The sequence below is a fragment of the Herpailurus yagouaroundi genome, unplaced genomic scaffold, assembly GCF_014898765.1.
Source record: "Herpailurus yagouaroundi ecotype Mexico unplaced genomic scaffold, PumYag 192, whole genome shotgun sequence".
Taxonomy (NCBI): Eukaryota; Metazoa; Chordata; class Mammalia; order Carnivora; family Felidae; genus Herpailurus; species Herpailurus yagouaroundi.
The window spans coordinates 22,958,821-22,965,206 of NW_024412423.1; the positions used below are offsets into that span (position 1 = coordinate 22,958,821).

Genomic DNA, 6,386 nt, shown 5'->3' on the forward strand with positions numbered 1-6,386 from the left:
TGGAGGGAAGGTGAATTTCTGTCTCCTTTCCGTCCCTGCAATTTCATAGCATCCCCAGATTTTCACCTGCTGCTCTGCATTTGTGGCAGAATGCACGTGTGGTTTAGCTCATCTGAGACTACGTCTCTGAAGATGAAAATTGAGAACGTAGAACTGTGGTGTTCCATCGAGTTAACTTGGAGGGCGTTTGCCGTCAGGAGGAACAGATGCTGTTTAAGTCAGGAAGAAATGAGTGTTCCCTCCAAGCCCTGCTTTAGAAAGCCTCTTTGTTTTACGACGCTGGGTGCAAGCAACCCTTTTAATTTTGTGTTTTGGATTCCAGCCATAGGAGGCCTTCTTTAATGTAGCAGATGGCTGGAGACAGGCAAGCCAGGTTCCTACACTCTGCATCAAGCGGTCTTCCCTAGAGAGGAATCTCCCAATTATGTTGCTCTGAAAAAGAGAAGAGAAGAGAACTTAAAATGGACACATTAAATTTGCACCGCACGTAAAGTCACCGGTGCTTTAAGCATCTGCAAGCATTTGGGGATCAGGCAAGCTTCTGAGAAGCTGATGAAAACTATGGACTTTTTCTGCAGAAAATGTGTAGGTAGGTATATACACAAAAATGTGCATATTCATTCCAGGGGATGGGGTAGTCACAGAGTTTCTCACATCCGGTCCCTGAAGCTTCAAGGGGTCTATGACCTGGAGATTCCTGGGCTTTCCGTGAGGCAGTTGTCATTTTTTTTTTTTATTTTACTTTTCTTTTTTTCAGTATATGAAGACTCTCAACATCTGAGTTGTGAAAATAAAGGGTCTGTGGACTATTAAGGGATCATTTCACCACAGGACACTCAAGTTTTACTGGAAAAAAGTCCTTTTTAAAAAATATTGATTTATTTTGAGAGCGAGAGAAAGAGCACGAGCACAAACGGGAGGGACACACACACACACACACACACACACACACACAGAGAGAGAGAGAGAGAGAGAGAGAGAGAGAGAGAGAGAGAGAGAGAGAATTTCAAGCAGGATCCCTTCTCAACACAGAGACAGATGTGGGGCTTGATCTCAAGACTGTGGATCATGACCTGAGCCGAAATCAAGAGCTAGTTGCTTAACTGACTGAGCCACCCTGGCACCCCTGGAAAAAATCCTTTCAAATGTTGAATAAAAACACTTTAGTGTATTCTCTGGTTCACACAGAACCTTAGCTCTGTAACATGAAGTTTATTTGGGAAACTTTGTGTGATGATTTTTTTCTCTCTCGGAGTTTTGCACACTGTTTTCTTCGAGATCTCATGCTTCTCGGCACTTTTCTCCACTTAGCTCTGCCTCCTGCACCGTTTCCAGTATGAAGGCTTGGGGGTGGGGCTAGTCTGTCCGTTGAAGAACATACAGAACTTGGAGAGGAAGCTTTATCATTTCCAGGACACTGTCCAGAGGAGTCACTCAAACTCAGGCATTTCTTCCTCTGAGGTCCACTTGCCATGACTGTCAGAGGAAGTGAGTGTCTCGGAGGTGGCTATGAGGTGGGACCCTTTTCATCTCTGTGGTCACTCACTGATCCTTTTATGCCGGGTGACTCCTCGAAACACCATCACGTTCTTCCAATTCTAGTGGGTGTGCGTTGGGCATTTAGGGAGAATCTTCTGAGCTGTAGCAAAGCATGGAAATGACATATTTATTAAGGATACTGGCACCAAAATCATTTTGCCTCAATTACCCTTCAGTTAAAAATTAAAAATAGGGAAACACTGAATTAATGATTCCAGTTCTTCATGTTCCATATGTGGTCCCCTATTTCCTGAAAATTACTTCCTTTTTGGTTCTGGAAAATTCAAGGTGGGAGTAGGTCATGAACTAAACATTCTGGTTGATTCTTTTCACCTAATGAATAATTAAAGCAATTATTTTTATTTATTTATTAGAAAAATTCAAGCAAAGGGCCCATTTTCTCCCCATCAACCCCAATTAAAGAAAACCTATCTGGGGCTTAAAACAATACATACAGCTGCGCCTGGGTAGCTTAGTCGGTTATGCATCAGACTCTTGGCTTAGGTCATCGTCTCACGGTTTGTGAGTTGAAGCCCCTGTCAGGCTCTGTGCTGATAGAGTGGAGACTGCTTGGAATTCTCTCTCCCTCTGTCTCTCTCTCTCTCTCTGACTCTACCTAACTCGTGTGCTCTCTCTTTCTCTCTCAAAGTAAATAAATAAATCAACTTTAAAACATTAAAAAAAATAACACACAAAACCTTTTTGTACGTAGTGACATTTTGGACGGGATAACTCTTGGTAGAAGGAGGCTGTCCTGTATATCGCAGAGAAATCAGCAGCTTCCCTGGCCTCTACCCTGTAGATGCCATTAGCACCACCCTCCTGTATGTGACAGTCATGGTTGTTTTCAAATATTGTCAAATATTCCCCTGGGATGGGACAGTCGCCTCTGGTTGAGAAGCACTGGCCTAAATTATCCACAAATAGCTTTCTCTGCAAGTATAGTAAGATTGAAGTTTGAAGCTGCTTTTATCTGCTCTCGTGGGGGAATGCTAAATCAGTTTATCTATCGTGATGCCCCATTGAGACTACGTCTATTTGTTCAGATCATCCCATTCTACATTTGTTTTTAGAATCCATTTGATAGTTAAAAACAGGAACTTCCTTATTCCATTCCTATGGCTCTGGTGTGCCTGTTCATTCCCCGTTTGATAATCTTTTCAACTATCTAGATATTTAGCGATCTGTCTGATTTTCTATACCCTTTGAGCCTAGGTAATTTCTCAGTCCTTTGGGAGGCATTTTTGTGCCGTTCAAGTTTCCATTCCTTCTTTTTTTTTTTTAATTTTTTTTTTTAACATTTATTTATTTTTGAGACAGAGAGAGACAGAGCATGAACAGGGGAGGGGCAGAGAGAGAGGGAGGCACAGAATTGGAAGCAGGCTCTAGGCTCTGAGCCATCAGCCCAGAGCCTGACGCGGGGCTCAAACTCGCAGACCGCGAGATCGTGACCTGAGCTGAAGTCGGACACTTAACCGACTGAGCCACCCAGGCGCCCCATCCATTCCTTCTTCTATGGTATCATCTCTTCCCACTTCAGACCTAAGCTGAGCTCACATAGCAACGTGGAGAGGTTGGAGTCTGGTTGCTGTGATCAGTAGGTGTGTACATGGTTCAGGAAACACAACTGTTGGCTTTAAGATTACAAATGTGAGCATTAAAAGGAATCCTGCAATCACAAATTGTTCCTTATATAATGTGCAGTGACTGTAAGATGGCCAACAGCTTGGGGGAGGATTTTACTAGCTGTTTGAAGTGAGGAATGGCTCTAGTGTACAAAATGTTTAAACCAAATTGTTATGTCTTACAATGTTCAACAAAACACTCTGCAAACATCAGTTCTGAGGGGAAAAAAAGGCACCCTCCAAGGCAGGGTTATAGGCACTTCTGGGAGTTGTAAACCCATGCAGTCTCCAGAAATATGTGCCTTCCAAGGGCTGGAAACTTCTGAATTGCCAACAAATAATCAGTGAGTGTGACAAAGAGTTAAAGTACACAGACGTTACTTTCACAAAATTTATGGTGTAGTAAAGAGGTTTAAGATGTAGACCCGAGACTGCAAACCAATGGTCAATAGGACTAAATCAGGACCATGGATTTGTTTTGCTTGGCTTGGAGAGAATTGGCCTCCAGCGTGTCTAAGAAAGGGAGAAAAAGTGAGAAAGAGTGAGAGAAGTGGCTAAGCTTTTAGATAACAGAGATTTTTTTTTTTTGCATTAAAATCCAGATTTCCAACTGTTTTTGAAAAATCCGACGATCTGCCAACACTGGCCCTTATTCTGTTTCCCTACAGTGGTGGTCGGCTGGAGTGGAACAGCAGCTGTCCCTTTGATCAGAACAGGCACTCTCTGGGTCCCCACCCTGGCCCACTACACTTCCTCACCAGGCCTCTGTCCCATTCGAGATTGGCCACCCCTCATGCAGAGACTTCGGCAACATTTACTTTGTCTTCTCACCGTGGAAACAAACTGCTGGGGCCCTGAGCAAAATAGCAGCTGCTCATTTGTGTGAGATGCTGCTGGCTCAGGCCACAGAGGTGATAATAGAGGCAGTGAGAAATGGTCAGATTTGGCATGTATTTTGAAGGTAGAGTCAATAAGATTTCATGATGGATTGGATTAGGCTATGAGGGAGAGGATTTGGAAAGGACTCCAATTTTGATTTTTACTTAGATTAATTTCTTTAAAAAGTAAACCTATGGTGGAGTATTGGAAAACCAGTATTGACCTCTTAAAATAAGAACATTTAAAAGTCTTTCTTCACTAGTACTCTTCCACATGGGTGCCCTAGGTAGTGCCATCATCATAGTCTGGTAAATGCTGCCGCTTTGGGGACTTTTGAGGGAAAGAACAATGAGAAGAGCCCCAATGACTAAGAAAGAGACTTAGATTCTTGTCCCAGGAGGCGGATTGGAGAGATGCCAGCCTACTGGTGACTTCTGTGCACCTCACTGGCCTCACCTGTCCAGAAGGGCGTGTGTATCCCGAACTACTGGGGTTGATCTCCCAACATGGACCGTCCTACTTTGGGGAGCTCCAAGTTCAGGCACTCAACAGGGGTTGGGAAAGTAGAGGCTCCAAGATTTCCAAATGGGAGGTGATTCAGGGCTGCCTTGAGTAAGAAACTGTTCTCAAGTTTGTTTTGAAGCTAGTTTTCATAGAAAGATCTAAGTGGACTCTCTTCACCTAGATTTATATAGTTACTTTAAAAATCAATGAAAGCAGCAAACTTGTGTCGGAAGATTTTTTTTTTTTTAACAGTTTTTGCAGTTGAGAAAATCCGCAATTGTCCCTATCGAGGGCAATAGTTTTATTTTGTTCTCTTCTGGGCTGCTTTGGTGAGTGGAGACTACTAGTGGCCGTTGTGGCGGTGGGAGCTGACCGACTCCCACTCGGGGGCTGGCCACTGCCGCAAGAGCCTCCGGCGGATCGGAAGCTGGACTTGGCCGCGCGGAGCCAGGCGCGGAGGCTTCCTTCCCTCGGGCACCGCAGCGGTCACTCGACCCCTGACGCGCATGCGCAGACCCCAGCGGCGTCCTCCCCGGCTCCTTCCCTCCCTCATCCGGGTCCTGGGCGAGCGGGCGCCGTGCGCGTGTCTCGCGGCCGAGCTGCTAATAAAGTTGCACTGAGGGAAAGCGCAGCGACGGCGCCGGGGGAGTGCGTCCAGCCGGCGGGTGAGTGAGTGTGGGGCCCAGGGCGGGCGAGCGGGCGAGCCGGGCCGGGGGCTGCAGCTTCTTCCGCGACGCAGCTCGCCCTCAGGCCCGAGTGGCTGGACTCCGGCCGAGGTGGGGGCGCTGGGCCGCGGGCGGAACGGAAACCGCCCGGGCCTGCGGGGCGGGAGAGGTAGGCCGACTCCCGGCCTGCAGAGGTTCGGGCGGCCGGGGATGGGGCGGCCCGTCCCGCTGCGGAGGCCGTGCAGTGGCCGGGGGCGTCCCGTGGCTGGCCTTGTTCCTGCGCCGCCGTAGCCGCCCGGACTGTGGAGGGAGGCGCTCGGGACACCCTCGAGGCGGAGGAGGAGCGGCGGGGGGGGCGGGGGGGGGAATCCCGGCGCTGCTTGTGTCCAGAGGAGCGGTTTGTTCTACCTCATCTAAGCACCACCCTCAGTCACACCCCTGGTAGGATCGCCGTGCTCGGTCGAGCCGTCCGGTCTGCTTGCTACACTGCAAAGCTGTCCAATGGCTTGATGAATCCGTGCCGCCGTCGCTTTGTGTTTCAAAGATAAGGATCCACGCTTATCGGTGGGAATTACACTCTGGGCACTTGTGACCTGCTACTGCACTCAGCTGGTAGTGAGACCTGGTTTCTGCCCGTTGCCGTGCCAGTTTTCACCATTGCAAAAAGATTCCTTCCCCTTCGTGTTAACTTCTGCATTGCTGCAAGGAGAACGCCAAGCCGTGCCTGTTTGCACATTCAGCCTCTGCCCGGTCTTTCACTTTAATATCAGTACTCAAATTCATATTCCGGGCTCTCCTCCTCCCCCGCCCGTTTTCCTCTCTTCCCCTTTCAGCTGCTGTTATTACGTGGAGTTTGGAGCCTAAGCTTTGAAAACTCCCATGTGGCGCCTGTCTTAAGTCGGAGCATGCTCAGTAGCCAAAACAGATTTTGGTTGCAAAAAAGAACTGGGGCGAGGATAGTCCGGGTATTTGGACGTTTGCCCGATTCCTAACAAAATGTTCCAATTCTGGTTTTGATGGCATTGGAGAATGGAGCTGTAGGCCAGCCTGGAGGTGAGGAATGCCTGAACACCCTGGGCCAGATCGCTATCTTGATTGCAGAGACATTGTTTCCTGACCAGCTGGAGGTCTAGAGTTGTTGGGGTGGTGGGGGGGGGGGGGCGGGGAGGGGGGA

The 6,386-nt window shown here is 48.0% G+C and overlaps 1 protein-coding gene and 1 long non-coding RNA gene across 2 annotated transcripts in view; one reads left to right on the forward strand and one right to left on the reverse strand.

Annotated features, from left to right (window-relative positions):
- Window positions 1-1,174: 1,174 nt before the first annotated feature.
- Window positions 1,175-5,006, reverse strand: LOC121010739 (uncharacterized). Its single transcript, XR_005781351.1, has 2 exons — window positions 4,500-5,006; window positions 1,175-1,639 (listed from the first exon to the last, which is right to left on the reverse strand). It is a non-coding gene; the product is annotated as an uncharacterized LOC121010739 (long non-coding RNA).
- A 76-nt stretch (window positions 5,007-5,082) lies between these two features.
- The window catches only part of SMAD5 (SMAD family member 5), a 47,681-nt gene continuing 46,377 nt past the window's right edge, over window positions 5,083-6,386 (forward strand). Inside the window, exon 1 of the mRNA XM_040444538.1 lies at window positions 5,083-5,212. The gene's annotated coding sequence lies outside the window, so the exon portion shown is untranslated. The remainder of the gene's footprint in view (window positions 5,213-6,386) is intronic.